This window comes from Equus caballus, chromosome 12, assembly GCF_041296265.1.
Source record: "Equus caballus isolate H_3958 breed thoroughbred chromosome 12, TB-T2T, whole genome shotgun sequence".
Classification (NCBI taxonomy): Eukaryota; Metazoa; Chordata; class Mammalia; order Perissodactyla; family Equidae; genus Equus; species Equus caballus.
Window position 1 is genome coordinate 42677387 of NC_091695.1, and position 21801 is coordinate 42699187.

General features: G+C 49.6%; 2 long non-coding RNA genes across 4 annotated transcripts; one reads left to right on the top strand and one right to left on the bottom strand.

Annotated features, from left to right (window-relative positions):
• Positions 1 to 835: 835 nt before the first annotated feature.
• Positions 836 to 6521, top strand: LOC100629234 (uncharacterized). Its single transcript, XR_011424109.1, has 3 exons — positions 836 to 2546; positions 2791 to 2903; positions 3009 to 6521. It is a non-coding gene; the product is annotated as an uncharacterized lncRNA (long non-coding RNA).
• Positions 6522 to 7032: 511 nt separating this feature from the next.
• On the bottom strand, positions 7033 to 20248 carry LOC106781495 (uncharacterized). 3 transcript variants are annotated; one of them, XR_011424108.1, is made up of 4 exons: positions 20103 to 20248; positions 14629 to 14773; positions 11068 to 11200; positions 7033 to 7298 (listed from the first exon to the last, which is right to left on the bottom strand). It is a non-coding gene; the product is annotated as an uncharacterized lncRNA (long non-coding RNA). The 3 variants fall into 3 exon arrangements; XR_011424106.1 differs by having other exon boundaries at positions 14629 to 14942; positions 20103 to 20214; XR_011424107.1 differs by lacking the exon at positions 14629 to 14773 and having other exon boundaries at positions 20103 to 20214.
• Positions 20249 to 21801: the final 1553 nt, after the last annotated feature.

A 21801-nucleotide genomic window follows, 5' to 3' on the forward strand; every position in this document is an offset into this window, starting at 1 on the left:
CCCCCCAGAGCTGAGGACCTGTCCCCTCGAAGAGTCTGCAGAGGGGCAGGGCACTAGTTGGCCAAGCCACCTTCAGATTCCAGGTCAAGGGCCTCCCGTCTCCCTAAGTTTAGAGTCAAGACAAGATAGTTCACCCTGGGACCCCAATGTCCAGCACAGGGCCCAGCACTGAGTAGGTGCTCAATAGGCATCTATGGAATGAAGGAAGAAATGAATGTATGAAGAAAGAAAGCAGGGCCACAGCTGCTGTGGGTCTTTAGGTGGCCCTCTGAGAATGACCTCTCCCTTCTTTAGGCCAGGAAGTCCCACATAGATCTCTGAACAAAGGAACAGCATTCTAAGTGACTTACGTGGATCTTCATTTTATCCTCCCAACAGCCCTCTGAGGTCAGGTGCAGCGTTAGCTCTATGTTGCTGAAACTGAGGTTGGGAGAGGCTAAGTGACTAACTCGAGGTCACACTAGCAGTTAAGTGGCAGGGCCAAAATCAAACCCAGGTTCACTGACTTCCATGCCTGTGTTCTTCTCAGCATGCCACACGTCCTTGAATTAGAAACCACAAGAAGGGATGGGAGAGGGAGGCTACGGCAGCAACACAGGCCTGCTGCGGGCATCCATGCCCTTGGTCCTCTCTGCGCTTCCCTTTCTCCCATCTGGGAAGGCCCTGCCCTAGTTGTGCGGGTGGGTACCAAGGAAACAGAGGACTCTACTTCTGGGCCCTACCACAAGCCTGAGGTAGATGCCAGCCCTGGGGGATCTTACCACAGGTCCTGTTTCCACCAGGCAGACCACAGGTTAAGGCAGGAGTCCATGGAGTGTGGGGGTAGGGCTCTTCTACAAATTCCAAGGGCCAAGGTGATGGATACTGCTGCCCTCACAGTACCCTTAGAGGTCCCCCAACCTGCAAGCTACCTCATGTCCTGGGCTCACATGAGGTGGAGGTGCCAGGCATTCAAGATGAGACATTGTGTGTGTTTGGGGGCTTTGGGATGCTTCTGGGAGCAGCAGGAGCTCCACAGACAGCACTCAACCACAGGCTCCACCATGGTAGGGTGATTAGGCAGCCCCCGGGTCTGTGTCTGAAGCAAAGAAACAACCATCTTCCTCTCAGCCGCTGGCCTCCAGGGATGGGCAGAAACTCAGCAGGTGAAAGGAGAGCATGCCAGGTGGGGAGCAAAGCAGCAGCAAAGGCCTGGAGCTAGAAAAGCATTGAGTTCATTTCATCAGGAGCCCGGGAGACTGGTGGGACACGAGGCTGGAAAAGGGCTGGGCTCTGATGAGCCTGCTTCTCCAGAGCATCTGCGGGGCTCAAGTGAGGAGATGCATTTGAAGAATTCTGAAAAAATGTCTGGATCACAAGTCTAACTCAACATATTTCCATTTTATTTACTTATTAACAGTAATTTATGTTTCGCTTACTCTGTGCCAGACATTGTTCTAAATATATATAATTCTCACAACAATGAGTAGGTTCTATTATTTCCATTCTCAGATAAGAAACCTGAGGTACCAAGATGACGTGACTTGCCCAAGGTCATACAGATTGTATGTCATGGAGTTGGGATTTGAACTCAGTCTGGCTCCAAAGTCTGAACCATCACACCAGGCCAAGATCTAAGGTTTTCAATATTTAAAAGTCTATCTTTCTGGGACAGGCTTTTTCCCAGCTTTCCCCAGTTTTGGTTTTATGCTAAGTGGGAGTCATATGTATTTCTTTCAATCTTACAAGACAGTAATTATTTCTACCCAGCTTCACAGAAGAGAAGAGTTAGGCCGGGAGAGAGTAAATTCTGAGTTGGGTTTCAGACCTAGATTTTGTCTTAAGGATCCTCTTCGAGTATTTTTCTTTCCAACAGCCCCCCACCCCCACCCCACCCATCGCTGGACTAGGCCTGATGGCTACAATGGGAGAGGCAAAGCGGGACGGGTTGGGGGTCCGAGGCTCTGGGACGCACTGATCCTGGTCAGTCTCATCTCCCCCGCTGTAGCTGGAGCCACCTGGGACGTCCCGGGCCGCCCGCTCCCGGGTTGCGCCCTCTACATCCTGGCCGCACCTGAAGCCCCGCCGCGGGACCGTCTGCCTCGCGCACCCGTCGCCAGCCCGCTCGCTAGCTCTGCACCCTAACTCTGTGCTTAAACAAAGATGTCCACCTCGAATGAGAAAACCGAGGTTCCAGCGGAGCACTCTGCTCCAAGGTCCCGACAAATAGCTAGGCTTCCGTCCGAGCGCTAGGCGAAGCGGCTCGCATCCTCTGCCGCGTGCCAGGCCGGCAGGGAGCCCGCTTTCCACCTCTGCGGGACCCACCGGAGCGCAGACGTCACTATCTCAACCCGCCCCTCTGAGAGGCTCGGCGCGCCCTGGACAGCTCCTGCGCCTGCGCAGACCGCGGAGGGGCGTGGCGAGGGGGACGGGGGCGTGGCCTTGGAGGAGGGCGTGAGGCGGCGCGGGGCAGTGACGCAATGCGCCCCTAGTGGCGGGTGTCGCCCTCGCTGTGTACCCTCGGGATTCGGTTTCCATGGTTACGGCGGCGCGAGGCAGAGTCCCAGGTAAGATCCCCGTAGAACTGAAAGGTGACACCTGAGGGACTGCAGCCAACGGGGCTCGGGAGAACGGAGAAGCAGGGCCGGACCCCGGGCCGGCGGGAGGCCCGGCCCGCCCCGCGCGTGTCCCTCTTGCGCGCTCTGGTCCTCTCTACCCCGCGGGTCCCGTAGGATGCTGTCCCGTCCACAAGCGCCCTTCGGCCCCACGAACTGTCCTGGACTCCCACGCCCCTCCTCCTGTCTCCCCCAGCTGCTGACCTCACTCTTCTCCGTCCTCAAGTCGCCAACATGCAGCTGTTTGTCCGCGCCCGGGAGCTGCACACTCTTGAAGTGACCAGCCTGGAGACAGTTGCCCAGATCAAGGTGAAGATAAGAGTGTATCCCTGAGCGTCCGTAACCCACGGCCCTTTGCCTGTCCTCCTCTGGCTTCCTCGGAGAACATTCTTGACTCTTCCTTTCTTCCTTAAGCCTATGTAGCCTCCTTGGAGGGCCTCACCCCTGAAGATAAGGTGGTGCTTCCGGCGGGTTCTCCCCTACGGGATGAAGCCGCCCTGGGTCAGTGTGGGGTAGAAGCCCTGACGACCGTGGAAGTGGTTGGCCCTATGCTAGGAGGTGAGTGAGGATACAGAGGCCCCAAACTGGTGCCCAGGGACTATTCATGACTTATTTTGATTGCCCTGCACGATGTCTAACATTTTTTGTTTTAATTCACAATATCTAAAAGTCAGCCGATTTTTGTGTTAAAATTCATGGCTGGCTTTGCTTCCAAAATTGGGAAGATCTGGCGACAATGGGCCTGTGGTCCCACATACCAATAGCTGACTAGTGCCAGCCGCCTTTGGACAGTTCTGCAGTTTGCTGCAGTCCCCACTCCTTCCTGTTGCTCCTCACAACCAGTGTCAGGTACCATTTAGCATCAGGCTTGTGCTGATGTTTCTCTTATAGTAAAGAAAAGTGAACTCTCTTTTTGTACCTATGTCTCTATGAAAAGTGGGAAAACGAAAGATGAATTGAGAGCGTCGCATGTTTCAAGAAAAGTGGGAGCGAGCGTATTTCTTTGTGGAAGTAAAGAATAGCCCTATGTGTTTAATATGTAACCAAACTTTGTCGGTGTCAAAAGAATACAACTTAAGACACCATTATGAATCAAACCATAGTAAGACTTTTGACTGGTATACAGAAAAGATGCGTGATGAAAAACTTAGGGAACTAAAAAAAGGACTAAACTTTCTCCAGCATTTATGATCGAATGCAAGTAAAATAAGTGATGCTGCTGTGAAATGCAGTTATGTAATAAGTGAAAAAATTGCCGGGGCATCAAAACCTTTTACAGATGGTGAGTTTATCAAAGACTGTCTATTGCGTGCAGCTGAAATCATGTGTTCGGAACAGAAACAAGCATTTGCAAACATAAGTCTAACTGGAAATACTGTTGCTCAGCGAGTAAAAGATATGGCTGAGAACTTACAGGACAAGTTGTGAGAAAAAGTGAAGTCATTTGTGACATTTTCTATTGCAGTTGATGAGAGCACATACATAAATAATACAAGCCAGTTAATTATATTTATCTGTGGTGTTGATGAGAATTTTGACATCACTGAAGAACTTTTGGACGTGGTACCCATGACAGACCCAACATCTGAAAATGACTTATTTTTATATGTTGAGAAAAGTCTTGAAAAGTTTGATGGTGACTGGTCAAAATTAGTGAGTGTGACCACAGACGGTGCTCCTGTGGTCTGTGAGAACACTGGACTTGTTGCAAAACTTAAGTCCAAGGTCAGAATGTTTTGCAAGGAAGCAGAACTTAAATCCATTCACTGCATTATTCACCAGGAATTGTCTTGAACCAAAAAGTTAAAACCAGAACATGTCATGGATGTGGTGATTAACACAGTGAAGTGGATACGTTCCCGTGGCTCCAGCCACAGACAGTTCGGTGCTTTGCTTGAGGAACTGGCTGCGCGATATGGTAATCTCCTTTACTATACAAAGGTAAGGTGGCTTAGTCGTGGCATGGTGCTGAAGAGATTTTTTGAATTGATAAAAGAGATGGATTCGTTCATGTCATCCAAGGGGAAATCCCTTCCCCAGCTCACCAGCAAAGACTGGCTCAGAGACCTGGCCTTTTTGGTTGACATTACAAACCATCTAAACATTTTGAATATTTCTCTGCAAAGACATTCACAAGTAGTTACACAAATGTATGGTACAGTTTGCTCTTTCCTAGCAAAATTGAGTCTTTGGGAAACTCATTTGGCAGTAAATAATCTGGCACGCTTTCCTACACTGAAGTCAGTTTCCAGAAATGAAAGTGATGGCTTAATCTACATCCTCAGAATTGTAGAGTTGAAGATTGAATTCCAAGAAAGGTTCTTTGATTTCAAACGCTATGAAAATGAACTCACATTGTTTAGCTCACCTTTTTCAATTAACATTGACAGTGTTAATGAGGAATTACAAATGGAAGTTATTGAACTACAGTGTAATACGGTACTGAAAACTAAGTATGATGCCACTGGAATACCAGAATTCTACAAATACCTCAGCAAGAGTTACCCTAGGTATAGAAACCACTGTGCAAAGATTCTGTCCATGTTTGGAAGCACCTGTGTCTGTGAACAGCTGTTTTCTGTTATGAAATTGAGTAAAACTAAATTTCGCTCCCAGTTAAAGGATACAAGATTGAATTCAGTTCTGCACATTGCAACTCGAAATATGAGACCAGACATTGACATCCTGGTGCAGAAAAAAAGGTGTCAGGTTTCAGGTTCCAATTCAAGGGAGTAACAGATTATGAAATAAAATTTTAATAATTAAAGATTTCTGTTTTTTGATATGTATTTTAAAATTTTATATTTGAAATATCTAGTATTATAAACTTTGTATATTACGTGCTGGCACTGTGGTTCAATAAAAAAATAAGTTTAGGTGGGTTTTTTCTCCAGGCATTTGATTTTTCATAAACCTGGCCCATTGTACTTTTTTTTTTTTACCTACTTGGCTGACCAACAGTAGTTTGAGACTTCTGCCTAATAGAGTTAGTTACCATGACTAGTTTTTGGTTTTTTTGCTGAGGAAGATTCGCCCTGAGCTAACATCTGTTGCCCATCTTCCTCTATTTTGTATGTGAGCTGCCACCACAGCATGGTCACTTATACATGAGTGGTGTAGGTCCACGCCTGGGGACCAAACCCGGGCCACCAAAGCTGAGTGCACCAAACTTAACCAGTAGTCTGCTGGGGCTGGCCCCCATGATTAGTTTTTATGGATTTTTTACTTATCTCAAGCCAGGGAAAAACTCACTTGCTGCCTTGAGAAAAATGTGCCTGAGCTGTAGAATTTCTGTGGATGTTGGAGCCAGGTTGTGCTAGTTATCAATTTATTGCCTCTCAGCTCCAAATTCAGCCTTCATTGTCTGCTCTCCAAAAGCGGATCTGAGCCCTTTAAATATCTTTCCTCTGACAGCAGGCATGATATTAAATTTTGTCAGTAGAGGGCACTGGAGACACATTGCAGAAGAAAGGCGTTTTCTTTCCTGCTTTGCCCACTTGGCAGGCCTCTGCAGTGTAGGTGGCTTCTCTTGCGCCAGGCTCCTGCAGTGCCCAGCAGTCAGCAGCACCCAGGAGCCAGCAGCGTACCCCTTCAGGCAGTTTTGTAATGGAGTCCTTCTGCTGAGACACTTCCCCTTGAACAGCTTTCCCCAGTACCCTAAAGGGCAGATTTCCAGCAAATTCTGTCAGTGTGGCACTGCAGTAATTTCTCTGCTATTCTATAATCCTGAACCATGTCCTAGCCAACAAGGCCTGGATTACAGCCCTTCAGTGGGGAGCCTTTTCCTTGGGCATCTGCTCAGCCCTGGGGTAGTGGCCACTCCTTATACCTGCTATTTCTTCAGAATTCTTCTTACAAACCAGTTCCTTTTTATTTCAATCACTTGTTGTAGTTAATAACTTTTATATTAAATCACTGTTCAAATTACTGTGTGGTTTCTGTCTCCTGCTTGGATCCTGACTGATATAAGCCCTATTTCTTAGCTGTCTTGGGATTCCCCCCAAAATAAGAACATTTGGATTCTGGGCAACAAAGAGGACAGATGTCCACACACACAGGCCTTGGCCTTTCCCTGGGTCAGTGAGTCACCTAATGGAACAGATGTCCCTGGGAGCCATTACACTTGATTAGGCATACCGACTCTTATTGTGGTTATAATAGTTGGTTTTAACTGCTCACTGTTGTAGCTCAACTTTAACCTAACTTGATATCAGAAAAATATGATTGGTTGAGCCAATTCAGTAAGTATCTGTTGACAACATACCACCTGTAAGGCCCTACTCTGACTGCAAGCCAGTTCTGCCATTTGTTCATTCCAAGACCTTGAGCTGGTCGGTCACCTTGTCCCTCTGAGCTTCACCTTCTTCATCCATAAAACGAGGCTCTTACCACAGGTATTAGTTATCTGTTACTGCGTTAAAGTTACCTCAAAGTGTAGTGGCTTAAAACAACAACTATTTATTATCTCACTGGTTTCTGTGGGTCAGGAATCTGGGAGTGGCTTAGCAGGGTGGTTTCAGCTCAGAGTCTCTTAAGAGACTGCAGTCAAATTGTCAGCGGGGCTTGCTGTCATCTGAAGGCTTCACTGGGGCTAGAGGATCCACATCCAAGATGGCACACTCGCATGGCTGTTGGCAGGAGGCCTCAGTTCCTGGTTACATGGACCTCTCCATAGGACTTCTTGCAACTTGGTAGCTGACTTTCCTAGAGCAAGATGAGAGAGAGAGCACACTGAAGATAGACAGAGTATCCTTATAACCTGATCTTGGAAATGATATACCATCACTTCTGTCATATTCTGTTGGTCACTGTATTAACCATGTCTTTTATTTTCTGTATTCTAATACTTTGATGTCTGGGGCCTTGCTGACCCTGAAGGGACTGCCCCTCCCAGGATTAGCCAATTCCCAGGGATAGTAAATAATTCTTTGAGAACTTGCCCTTCAAATACGGACCAACCAATCCAGAGTCCACATCCCCAACCTCCTCTTTTATCAGGTTCTAGGCCACTGTCCATCTACACTAATGACCTCAGGGCCAGGTAGTAGACAACTAGGGACAACCCCTATGCCCCAGAGCCTGACAAAATTATTTAAACTAGCTAATCCAAAACCTGTTTGTCCTGCCTCACCCCTTCCTTCCCTAGAAACTGTAATAAAAGCTCTTGTCCACAGTTCCCCCCAAACTGACCCCAGTGCTACCCTGTGTGCCTCCCCCACCCCCTGGTGTTGCATGCCCTCTCCTCTTGGAAACTGTAACAAACTATCTCTTTTTTCCTTTTTTTTTTCTTTTTTTTGCTGAGGAAGATTCACCCTGAGCTAATAATCTTCCTCTCTTTTGCATGTGGTCACTGCCACAGCCACCAATGAGTAGTGTAGGTCCGCAGCTGGGAACCGAACCTGGGCCACTGAAGTGGAGCATGCTGAACTTAACCACCGGGCCACAGGGCCGCCCCATGAACTGTCTCTTCAATGGCAGTTATTTCCTGATCTTTTGGCCTTACTGTACCTCAAATTTTCTGTTAATACATTGTATTTTAGAACAGTCAAACAGACTGTTCTAATACGGTGTGGAAGGGGACCACACTAGGGCGTGAATACCAGGAGGTGGGGATCCTTGAGGCCATCTTAGAGTTTACCCACCACACCACATATCCCCCTGGGAGAATTAAACAAAACAGGGTAAATGTGGCAAAAGCCCCTCCTACTACAGTCTTGCATCACTTAACTATGAGGGTATGTTCTGAGAGACGCGTCGTTAGACGATTTCATCGTTGTGCGAACATCATAGAGTGCACTTACACAAACCCGGAGCCTACTGCACACCTAGGCTGTATGGTACTAATCTTGTGGGACCACCGCACCAATGTGGGGTACATTGTTATGCAGCACATGACTGCCCAATGACACAGACAGTTGGTCGTACAATCTGACTCTAAAATTCAGATGACTATGATACAGTCACTTATCCCCAGGAACTTATGACCAAGAGACAAATTCCTGGGTTTATTTACTCATATAACAAGTATTTCCTGGATGGTTGGGCTATACCAGGCATTTGTGTGCCTGAGGCTCATTGGTAAACAAACGCAGGATCTTTGCATTCACAGTCTGAGAACTTTGACTAGGTCTTACTTCATAAAATCTCACAATTTACCTCAAAACTTAGTGGCTCAAAACTACAATTTTACTTTGCTCGTGGTTTTGTGGGTCAGGAACTCAGGAAGGTCTTGACTGGAAAGTTCTCTCTTGGAGTCTGTCGTGTGGTTGCAGTCAGATGTCTGCTGGGGCTGCGGTCAATCTGAAGGCTCAGCTGGGTTGGACGTTCATGACGCTCATTGACGGGGCTGCCGTGGGGCCTGGTTTAAGCTGGGAGCTCCGGTGGGCTATGGATGAGCTCTCCACACGGTGGTCTCAGGGAAGTTATAACAAAATCTGACACGGTTGACGTCGCCCTCCTCTGAAAACACTTCCTTTGCTTTCCTCTCACATGGGCGACTCTTTCATAGCCTTCCTTTCTGGTTGTTTTTCACCTCCACTTCTAAATGTTGGAGCTCCTCAGAGCTCTGCTCTTCCCTGTGTACACTCCTTCCCTTGGTCTTGGTCTCCTGGCTTTAAATTAGTATTAATATGCTCCTGACTTCCAAATTTGTACCTCCAGCCAGACCTCTCCTTCCTAACTCCAAAATGGAGCTGCTGGTCTTTCCTCAAAATCTGCTCCTGCTGCAGCTGACGGCAGCTCCCGCTGGAAGCCTTGGAGCTGTGCCTGGTTTCTCTCTTCCCCAGAGCCCACAGCTGTTGAAAATTGCCCACGGGGTTTAGAGACTGGAGTGCCTGGTGACCTTGGGGAGAGCCCTTTGGTGGCATGATTTGAGGCAACATCAAATCTCACATTTCTCAAAACCACTAGACCATTTATTCACTAGGCACTGACTGTGCCACTGCCGTTGGTGAGGTGATGCTGGGGTCGGGCAGGTAGGCAGGTACTACATAACCAGCAGCTGGCCTCCCACACCCCAAAAGGGAGCCCTGGAGGCCTCTGAGCAGTTAAAACCAATAGCGCGAGATACAGGAACGTAGCTCCCGGAATCCCCACCTCTGACCTTACTGACTTCTGTTTTACGCACCTTTCTATCAAGTAGAGTCTGATTCCCAAGGCCAGAGCCACTAAGAAACAACCAGTTACCAAAGGGTGGCAGGACCGCTGCAGATGGGCTGTTGGCTGCCTGACCCAAGCGGGCGGGGGCAGAGAAATTAAAAAGCAGAGTTCAAAAGGCACAATTGCTGAGGTCACTTAGTGTAGGACAGACAGCCTGGCATACTTCACCAGGTGGCAATGGTGTCAAATGTGGAGAAGGTGCCAACAGTCTAGGGACGGTCTGGCCTGTCTCCTGACAGTCACAGCCTCATTGTGTGACCTCCAGCAACTCACTGCACTTGTCCACAGTGTTTTAGTTTGTGAATTAGAAATATTAACCACTGCCCTGCCTATTAATTAGAAAAAATACCAAAAATAGACTATATAAATACAGTTAAAATGCAGCATAAACACAGGGGTTATTATAAGACACTGGACAGGATACAGTCTGAGAAAACAGAAAGGGATTAACGTTTATTTATTTATTTATTTATTTTTTAGGAAGATTAGCCCTTAGCTAACTACTGCCAGTCTTCCTCTTTTTGCTGAGGAAGACTGGCCCTGAGCTAACATCCGTGCCCACCTTCCTCTACTTTATACGTAGGACGCCTACCACAGCAAGGCTTTTGCCAAGCGGTGCCATGTCTGCACCCGGGTTCCAAACCGGCAAACCGTGGGCCACTGAGAAGCGGCACATGCATACTTAACCGCTGTGCCACCAGGCCAGCCCCAGGGCCTAATGTTTATTGATCACCTTCTATGTGCCAGGTGCTGGATGCTTTCATCCTCCGAAAAGCCCCTTAGTATAGTTTTAGTGATGAAAAAACACAGGGTACAGAGAAATTAACTAGCTTTCCAAAGTCACACTGCTGGAAAAGGGCAACAGTAGGTCTTCTCAAAAGATCAGAAGTAGCCTCCATCTTCAGGTCCAGCTGGATCCAGCAATGAATGACAAAATCAATAGAATTTTATATCCTTGTATTAGTTTTCGGAGGCTGGCATAACAAAATACCACAGGCTGAGCAGCTTAAACAACAGAAATTTTGGGGCTGGCCACGTGGTTGAGTGGTTAAGTTCACACGCTCTGCTTCAGTGACCCAGGGTTTCACCGGTTCGAATCCTGGGCGTGGACATGGCACTGCTCATCAGGCCATGCTGGGGTGGCGTCCCACATGCCACAACTAGAGGGACCCACAACTAAAGTACACAACTATGTAGCGGGGGGATTTGGGGAGAGAAAACAGAAAAGCAGAGGGGGAAAAAAGAAGATTGGCAACAGTTGTTAGCTCAGGTGCCAATCTTTAAAAAAAAAAGAAAAGAAATTCTATTTTCTCACGGTTGTAGAGGCTGGAAGTCCAAGATCAAGCTGCTGGCCAGGTTAGGTTCTTCTGAGGCCTCTCTCCTTGGCTTGCAGATGGCTGCCCTCCTGCCGCCTCTTTACGTGGCCATCCCTGGCATCTCTTCCTCTTCTGGTAAGGACAGTAGTCATATTGGATAAGGGTCCCACCCTAATGGCCTCATTTTAACCTAATCATTTAAAGACCTTCTCTCCAAATACAGTGTCATTCTGAGGGTTGGGACTTCAATGTAAGAATTTGGGGGGGGACACAATTCAGCCCATAACAAGCCTACATACTAAAAGATAAATGCCGACCTAACAGAAGGGGTCCTAAACATTTTATTCCCTTAAACAGCGTGATTCCCTTTACAGATTTCTAATGCCATAGTTCTCCTTATTCTTCTGGACAAGAACTTTGTTTCCTTTCAAATGTACATCTACTTCTCCTTCCGGTTTTATTTTACCTTATTTACTCTGACTCTGTTTTCCAAAGGTACTCTTGAAGTGCCTTTCCAACTGTCTATTATCAGCCTTTTGAAGCTCTGTAGTTTTAATTCAAGGGTCTCCCTCCCCTGTGGATGTCCAAACGATTTCTGGAGTGATTGGGAGGCATCTTGAGGGTACCCATGTTTAAAAGAAAACCTATAAAGTTGGTATGTTAAAAAGTCTGAGCAACACCAAGTATAGGCAAGGGTGTGGAGCAGGAAGAACTCATACACTACTGATGAGATTGTAAAGTGATACAACGGAGAAGGATTTTGCCGATTCTTATAAAGTTAAACATATACTTACCACATGACTTAGCAATTTACTTCTACATATTCGCCCAAGAGGAACGAAAACATATATCCACACAAAGACTTGTACCTGAGTGTTCGGGGCAGTTTTATTCATAGGAACCCCAAATTGGAAACATCCTCAATGTCCATCACAGATGAATAGGTAAACAACTTGTTGTTCATCCATGCAATGGAATATTACTCAGCAATAAAAAGGAAAGAACTACTGACACATGCAACAACGTGGGTGAATCCCAAAAATGTCTTGAGATAGAGGAGCCAGACACAAAAGTCTTGCATATGTTTGTATGACTCCATTTATATGAAATTCTAGAAAGCCACAACTAATCTAACGTAACAGAAAGCAGATCTGAGGTTGCCTGGCTGGGTGATGGTGGGCAGACTGACTGCAAAGGGACACAGGAAACTTTGTGGAGTGATAGAAATATTCTCTGTCTCGATGATGGTCATTACCTTTGTCTACTCATTGAACTGTACACTTAAAGTGGGTCCATTTTGTATACATAGATTATCTCTCAATAAATTGATTTTTAAAAGACTGAGATAGGATATTCTCCAGCTGCTGTTGGTCATTCCCCTTCATAGTAAACCTCTGCACACAGATCTTATGGAAGAAACAAAAGCCGTGTTGCAAAGTTTTCAAGTCTCTGGGCTTATCATCACAACAGTTTGACGTGGTCTTCACAAGAATTGGAGCGGCAGACTGTGAGAACACGGGAGCCTGGCAAATCTCGGCGCACCCGGTAAGGAAGGAGATTGTGACAAATAAATAGGGTCAAGCTGAAATAAGAGAAGCCATACTAAGAGGGCTCCCGCTGACCAAAGTGAGACTATTTGAGCATCAAAAGCAGACCACTGGCCAAGACCACCTGACATACAATAAAGCTGAAAAGTCATGAGTCCGTTTTGATATACAACAAGAGAAAAAGTTAGCATAACGTATCTTGAAAGAAGGTAATTGGGATGGAATGTATTCTTGAATCTGCCATTAAATCATATCAGTATTATTGATTCACTTATTGTTTGGAACAGTAAGTGAAGTAAATGTAAATACATTAAATTCCCACTTCCAGCAAAGAAGGGGCAACAGGGAGGGGATTTACCATGCTGCCTCAAACAACTAAAAAACCAGACAAAAGATCAGAAACAGCAGTTTTTAAGATATTGATCATCAGGCAACGAAGGACTGTGAACTGGGAGAGGCAGGACAAAACACGGTGAGCCCTGTAAATCTCCCCGCTTACTGTCTGAAGAAAAGTTCCAGGCCACAGCATAGTGGGGGGAAGCCAGGCAGAAGGAGCTAGGAGAACAAGGAGCCTAGAACTCACAGGGCAGAGAACCAGAGAGGAGAAAGGACTCCGAAGGTCTGCAGAGGGGCTCCCTCAGGCGTTCAGGTGAGTTCTGATCGGTGTGTGAGTGTGTGGAGGTTATCTGGAGCCAGGGAAAAAGCCACCAGAAGGGATTAGAAGGAGGAATTCCCAGAGACCACACAACACTGACATCCCACCAGCGACGGTGGAAAAGCTCATGAGTCAGTGGCATCAGGTAGGTACTCCAAAGGGCTTTGCCCAGACAGTGAGACAAAGTTAGCCTGAGATTAATGCCGCCCAGTCTTAGCTCAGAAAGCTCAAAATCAAGATCCAAAAGCAACAAACTGTTTCCAAACTATGAAATTGCATCTCAGAACAAAGTTCAAGAAGATTTATGATAATATAAAAAATATTCAGGGGCCTGCCCAGTGGCACAGCAGTTAAGTGCACACATTCCGCTTTGCTGGCCCAGGGTTCCTGGGTTCGGATCCCGGGTGCAGACATGGCACCGCTTGGCACGCCATGCTGTGGCAGGTGTCCCACATATAAAGTGGAGGAAGATGGACACAGATGTTAGCTCAGGGCCAGTCTTCCTCAGCAGAAAGAGGATTGGCAGTGGATGTTAGCTCAGGGCTAATCTTCCTCAAAAAAAAAATTATCAGAAACAATTAAATATTGCATAGAATCAGTGAACCAGAGAGTAATTATGTAATGCTTAAATAGATAACGGATCCTTTTCAGAGATGAAATGAAATAATCCTAAAACAAAGAATATTTTTTCCATAGGTTTGTAGATACACATTACTAGAAAAATGTTTAATTCTGTTGTTATGCCATCTTCTTTTAGCATATATTCATCTTATAAAATTATTTGATTATATATCAAAATTGGGTTATTTTAATTTTATTTCAAGCCCTCTTTTCATTCACGTATGTGTTCTTCAAGTGCTACTTGTTTGGTCTGTTGATAAATAATAAAGGTGTTCGTTTGTGTCCATGACCCATGATGAAGGGAAAAAACTGAAACCGACTCAGAAATTACATGGATGATAGAATTAGTAGACAAGGACATTAAAACAGTTATTATAGTTTTATTCCATATGCTTAAGAAGCTGCAGGAAAGATTGATCATGTTAATTAAAGAGAATAAGAGGGAAAAAAAGACTCAAATCAAACTTCTAGAGTTGAAAACTACCATGCCTGAGATGATAACCATATTAGATTAGGTCAACGGCATGAAGGACCCAGAAACGCAGGAAGAGCTCATCGGGACTCAGCTGGAAAATGGAAAAGTGCTAGAACAAGAGGCAGGATGCAAACATGAGGTATGTGAGACAGAGCAAGCTGCAGGAATGGAGGAGGCCTGCGTGAACCACATACTGGGTTTGTGCGCTGCAGCCCTCCAGTTACAGAGCGTGGGAAATGAGTCAAGGTCACGCCGTCCTCACCTTTGACTTAAGGCTGAGCTGGACCCATGTTCACAAAATGGCGGCATTAGCACGATCTGAGGGTGGGGTTTTTAGCCTCTTGATGTGAAAAGGTCACTTAGACATCTGCACAGGCCCAGTTGATGAGTTGGTGGTCTCAGCCGGCCTGAAGTGGACAAGAGTTCTAATTCCTGAAGAACAGCTCACACACCCATTTCCATGGTGACCCAGGCTCCAGGGAGATGGTCTCTATGGGAGCCTAGTGGAGTCAGCACATTGCCTGACAGCACAGTTAACAATGGGCGGGTTAAACAGCTAAAAGCTACAATCAGCAACTGCAAAAAGGAAAGAAAAACCTTCAGTTCCTGGCTACCTAATCATCACTGGCTGTTGCTTGTTTCACTACCTCTGGGTTTTTTAGTTACGTGATACAATAAATACCCTTTTTTTCTTAGGTTCTTTTGAGGTGGGGTGGGAGTTTCAGGTGAACCGAAGGTCTGGTAGACCTAGGCCTTGGCCTAGTGCACTAACGGTGGCACCCGTGGCTGGGTGACCTCGCGATTTGGGCATGTCTCTTAAGGGGGAAAAAGACCAGCCGTAAACCTGACCTGTCTAAGGGGCAGGAAACCTGAATTCCAGACGGGCTTCTTTTGCTTCCTCACTGAAGGACCAGGAGCTCTTCAAAGGGACTCCCAGGGTCAGAACTAGCACTTATGACTCAGGACAAAAACATCTATTTGCCAGTTGATGAGATGGGAGAGGGGGAGATGGGAGAGAGACAGGAGGCTGATCTGTCTCGCCCACCAGCTCCCACTGACTGCCAGTGGCTGCCTGCAGAGCCTCGGGGCTCCCCTCTGGGCGTGCCCTGGGTGGAGGGGGCTGCCTGCAGAGCCCCGGGGCTCCCCTCTGGGCTGTGCCCTGGGTGGAGGGGGCTGCCTGCAGAGCCCCGGGGCTCCCCTCTGGGCGTGCCCTGGGTGGAGGGGGCTGCCTGCAGAGCCTCGGGGCTCCCCTCTGGGCCGTGCCCTGGCATGGAGCAGGCTGCCTGCAGAGTTCCAGGGCTCCACATGTGGAGTAGAGGGGGCTGCCTGCAGAGTTCCAGGGCCCCCTTCTGAGTGCCCTGGGGTGTAAGGGGCCACCTGCAGAGTTCCGGGGCTCCCTTCTGAGTACCCTGGGGTTGAGGAGCTGCCTGCAGAGTTCCCAGGCTCAACTTCTGGGCCGTGCCCTGGGGTTGAGGCCAGGGTTGCAGCATGAGTACCTCCCATTTCTGTGCCAAGCATGTTCCCAGCTCCGGCATTCTGGAAAGACCCTTTGCAGGGAACAGACATTTCCTCTTTGCAGTGAAGAGGAGCTCCTCTATAGTCCCCACTCTGAGGGATGCAGGAGCTTCACAGCCTGGATTTTCCTGTTTCTTGGAACTGGAACTCCAGCCCCCTGTCTGGCTGTGGCCACAGGCTTCTAGACTGGCTCAGCCCCACACTCCTCTCCATGGGCCCTCAGTCTCATCCATAGTCAGGCCTTTGCCATGTAGAAATGATTATCCCACCTCCAAACCAAGTGTTCTGCCTGGAGAGTCCTGCCCAACTTATCCCCGACTCATCCTTCCGGGCCCAATTAAAGCGCCACCCGCCCCCAGCCCTGGGCTCATGACTGCCTTCCTGACGCAGGTTCCCAGCACACAGGGCGCCTCAGCTCTGGCATTTCACAGGCCCACGCTGCGTCACAGCTATTTATAGATGTGTTCAACTCCCTGTAAGCAGGCACCTTAACTCAACTCCAAAAGCAAGTTCCAGAAATACTCCGAGAAATGTAGAGAAGAAGCCTGGTCAAATACAACGCTGTTGCCTTGGGTGGGGGCTGTGTCTGTGTACTTTTACTTTTTGCTCCATACATTTCATTGTTGTTTATAAAATTTGTCTATTACAAGGTTGTAAATATTACAACCTTTTGTTTTAATTTGTTATAAAATAACAAAATACTTAACTTTCTACATAAAGTTTTACATTTCTTAAGTTTATTCCTAGGTACGTTATGGTCTGTGTTACCATGTTACTGGTTAAAAAGAGTAACGTTGGTCTTATGTACCAAAAGAGACCTCCAACCGTATTTTTTTTTTGAGGAAGACTAGCCCTGAGCTAACATCTGCTGCCAATCCTCCTCTTTTTGCTGAGGAAGACTGGCCCTGGAGCTAACATCCGTGCCCATCTTCCTCTACTTTATATGTGGGATGCCTGCCACAGCATGGCTTGACAAGCGGTGCCATGTCCGTACCCGGGATCCGAACTGGCAAACCCCGGGCCACCGAAGCGGAATGTGCGCACTTCACTGCTGCGCCACTGGGCCGGCCCCTCCAATGGTATTTTTAAGGAGAAAAAACAAGTCGCAAAACAGTATCTCCAGTATCATACCATTTATGAAAAAAATCCAACCACTAAAATGATAATACATTTCTGTATATGTATATACCATACACATATACTAAATAGGGTGTCTATATGTGTATATGTGTGGTATCTAATATACACACATATACGCACACCCTATTTAATATATGTATATATGATCTGGAGTATATATATCCTGCACACTGCGATATAGCTATTCCAGGACAGCAGTAGTCAACTTTAGGACAGGCGTAGGATGGGAGGTGATGGTCCAAGGGACTTTAGCTTTTTAAACTTTATAACAGGAAAGTATCTGTGTACTTCAGTATTTCTAAATAAATAATAATAATAAACAGATCACAGAGTGGAGCCCAGAAGCCTGAGGTGGGAGAGGCAGTGTTTCAAATGAGTCCACTGGAGACACTTCTGCAACAAAGTTTAATCGGCTCTGCCAGCTGAGTCCAAACGGACCTCATCGGGAGGCAGTCTCCAAAAGTGTCACAGTCTATCATTTTCAAAGGTAGAAGCAGTGACTCTCCTTCATGCAGAGTATGTGTCAAAGATTACTTATGCTTTAAGTAGGGTACCAGAATGGTGCAAGAGCTAGTTCACAGAGGACTGGAGAGGGGCTGGCCCAGTGGCATCGTGGTTAAGTTCGCATGCTTCACTCTGGTGGCCTGAGGTTTGAAGCCCGGATCTCCAGCACCGACCTACACACAGTTCGTCAAGCCATGCTGTGGCGGCATCCCACATACAAAATAGAGGAAGATGGGGCCGGCCTGTGGCCAAGTGGTTAAGTTCTCATGTCGTGCTTCGGCAGCCCAGGGTTCGCTGGTTTGGATCCTGGGCGTGGACCTAGCACTGCTCATCAAGCAGTGCTGTGGCGGCATCCCACATAGAAGAACTAGAATGACTTACAACCAGGGCATACAACTATGTACTGGGGCTTTCGGGAGGAAAAAAAAACAGGAAGATTGGTAACATGTTAGCTCAGGGTCAATCTTCCTCACCAAAAAAACCCCACAAAAAAACAGAGAACTGGAGAGACAGAAGTATTTAGAGGGACCAAAACAAGGTGCTGAAGTAAGATTTCTGAGTTACATACAAAACTGGCCAGTGACCGACAGGGCAATAAGTAGATTGGTAAGATGTAAATAACTTCTGTCATGGAGGAAGGTTGACATGTAGATAATGGTTGTATCATCTGGCCCTCAGCAATGGTGAACAGGTCAGCGAGGTACCTTCTCCTAGAGAATCCCAAAGAGCCCCCTCTGGCTGACCTTTTGGGCCTGACAGTCATCCTTCTGCCTTATTTTCAAATTTGGAATTTCTTCTTAACTGAGGAGTGTTACTTAACTCTAAATCTTGCCTGCTGCTCCCAGTGACTCTCAGCGAACCCAAGCTTTCCCAGAGTTTTTGGTTTGAGCTGGGTGGAAAGTGGACTGACCACACTTGGTGACAGCTCTCTGAGCTCTGAGGAGCCCCCCCGGGCCTGCTGCCATTGGTCCCCTTGTCTGGAGGCCTGAGCTGGGCCACAGGGAGCAGGGATGCGCCAGCTCTCTCCCAAAGGCAGGCAGCCCGGCAGCCTGCCCCTCACACCCACATCTTCAAGGAGGCTGCAGGGCTGAGCTGAGATCTGGGGACAAACGGGAGTTGGCCAGGCTTGGGGAGGGGGTGTCTAGGGTGAGCCAGGAGCACCAGGAGGAGCCGGAGCAGGAAAAGGCAGCCGAGTCCTGAAGGGCCTGATGTAACCCAAGAGAAGCCTGGGTTTATTCAGGAGGGCCATGGATGAGACAGGACCAAAGAGTGGTTTATAAAGCGCTTCTAAAGGCAGATGATGTGGGGCTCAGGGGAGGAGGTAGGAGGTACAGCGGAGAGAGACTGCGGAGAGGCCCAGGCCGGTGGAGGGGAGGGTCGGGAGGGGAAGTGGAGGCCACAGAAGCAGCAGAAGTTGTCCGTGTGAGGGAACAGGGGATGAAGAGTGGGAAGGGAGCATCAGGGTGACAAAGCTGGGACAGTGGCCCCGTCTCACCCCCTCTGTCCCTGTGGTCGTTCGGAACCCTGAGAAGGAGCCCCGGCCTTGGGCTCTTCCCACCACACTTGAGGCCCCACAGGGGCGCCCCCGCCCAAGTCCCTCCCGTTTCCACGCCTCTGAATCAGGGACCACGATCCCGGCCCCAGTACTATTAAGGGACCAAGCCGGCAGGAAAAGCGTTCTCAAAGGCCAAGTCTGACATGGACGCTGGGGTTGCCTCCCCCGAGGCTGGAACCGCGCGCAGTGGCGCCGCCGCCGCCTCCCCAGCCCCTGGGAGTACAGCCTCCTTCCGTGCCGTCTCAGATGCCGCCCCGGCCTCGGGACACAGGCCGCCCCCAAGTGACAGATGCAGGAACCGCTCAGGCAGAGGGGACCTCGCTGATGGGAGGCGGCCCGCCCGCCCCAGGCCCATTGGGGCCCGGGCGAGGGGGGGGGGTGGTTACGGGGGAGGGGAGGCAGCGGGTTTCCCCGAGGCCCTGGGACTCCCGGAAGCCCCGAAGGTGTTTACACGACAGTCACGTGAGGCGCCACGCGGACTGAGTCACCGGGAAGGATCGGGCGGGGCGCTGGGGTCGGCCGGGCCAACCTCGGGGCCCCACGGCCTTCTCCCCTACCCCGCCTCGGCCCTGGCCTCGCAGGCTGGGAAATCCAAGGCGTGCCAGGCCCGGAGGCAGTCCACGAGCAGACGGGGGCTCCAGAAGGAGCAACTCGGGGGTCATCACACCATGCCCTCAGTTTCGCACATGAGAAGATGGAGGCCCAAAGCGGCTCATAGCTGGGGTTCAGGACGGATGGGGGGTCGTCAGGAGTGACTGGAGAGAGAAGAGCGTCCCAGGTTTGGAGAAAGGATGCGGGAGCAGCTTGGGAGGGACACTGGGGTGAGACCCAGGATCAAGTGCCGGAGAGGTGGAGAAGCGGAATGTGTGTCCTCAGAAAGGTTGTTTACACTCTGAGCCCCGCCACCCCACCCCCACCCCCACCCCCGCGCTCCAAAACAGTTTCCACACCCTTGCCGTGCCTCAGCTGGGGCTGGCATCTCCCGCGTTGTCGTCCCCCAGTCCCCCTTCCCATACACTTACAGGCCAGCGGCCTTCCTTGGCACCCAACTCCACCTGCCGCCTGGCATCGAGCCCTTTCACATCCCCGCCCTCTCCAAACCTTCCTCTCTTCTGCACTCTGCGCACGTTCCCCGCCTGTTGCCACAGGGGCGCTCCTACACACCTCTGAGCCTTTGCACATGCTGTTCTCTGCACCTGGATTGCCCTCTCCGCACACCCTCTTCTCTCCCTGGTGAACTCTGGGGGGCCGTACCCAGCTCTAGAACAGTGCCTCCTGCAATGCCTTCTCTGGGGGCGTCTACCAGCTCCACTCTCGGCCCCACTTGCTTTCTGACCTCCCCAAGACCGGGAACGCACGCGTGTGTGAACCCCGGGGCACTGGACCTGGCACTTGCAGTGAAAAGGCTTTGGGCCCCGGGAACCGCACAGAGCTGGGAGCTGAGTGGGCAGGTCACTCGGCCTCTGTGGGAATCGGGTGTCAAGGGACGCTCGAGAGGGGGTGGAGGGTAGGGGGTCATCGTCGGAAGGAAAGAGGGGTGGGGCGCCCGAGGGCTCCGCTCTGTCCCAGGTTGGGGCCGGGGTGGGGTCCAGAGCTGCGACAGAGGCTGGTGCCTGTCTCCTCCTCCCCCTGCCGCAGGGGCGCGGGCGCTGGATGCCAGCTGCATCCCTGGGCGGAGATGACGCGCGAGTTCCAATTGCGGCCCCCGCGGCCCGCCTCGCCCCGCCCCCCGCCCCCCCCCGGAGCCCGCGCCTGCCAAGGATGCTCGCAGTGGCGTCATCCGGCCGCCCTCCAGACGCCTGTCTTCTCCAGCCTGAGCTTCGCGAGGGGGAGGCGCGGGGGAGGGGGCCTCTCAGGTCTGGGGGTCCTGGGGGGCAGACGCAGCCTCCAGTGCGTGAGTGCTTGCACTAGGCCGGCGCCTGCGGAGGCGCAGAGCGGTCTGGGGTTCGAAGGGGTTAAGCAGGCAGTCTCAGCGAATGTGGATTGCTTTGTTTGGACTCGAGCCCCGCTCCAGTTATTCTGAGTTAGCCTCACACCGCTCTGGGATGGAAGGTTCTCCTAGGCCCTCACTACTTCTCAAGACGTGACCCCAGACATTTAGTAGCTCCTTGGTCCCTCCCACTAATAGGGAGCTCACTACCTATTACTACTAAGAAAGTTCTTAAATTAACACCCTCTTATGCCTGGCTCATTCATTCATTCAACCAATGTTTACCCAGCCCCTACTGCGTGGCAGAGACTAGGCACTGGTTTAAAGAGGATGTAGCCGTGACAAAACCAATGATGTTCCAGGATTCTTCTGTGCATGTGGATCTCCAAGCTCTGACCTCCGGGTTAAGCCCCTCTTCTGTGTTCTGGTAGCTCCCAGGCTTCTCCCCATGAGCACCAACCACACCTGGGTTCCATAAGCCAGACAAGGGGAAGCCTTTTCTGGTTTGGACTTGACCGAGGTGTTTGGTGATGACTAATGCACCAACGCCCGGTGAAAGCTGAATCCTGCAGCTCTGAAATCTCCACAGATTCCATCTCTTCTCTCTGGAGGCAAAGTGGGGTGGGGGAGGGGGCAGAGAGGGGTGGCTCCCCTGGGGCTGGGCTGGTCCATGAAACCTGGCTCCAGACCCGTGGCACAGCCCCTAGAGCAGGCATCATGGGCAGAGCACGCGTGGTGCAGGAAGCCAGAACTCCGGGAGCTGCCTGCCTGAGGTTAAGCCCAAGGGTCAG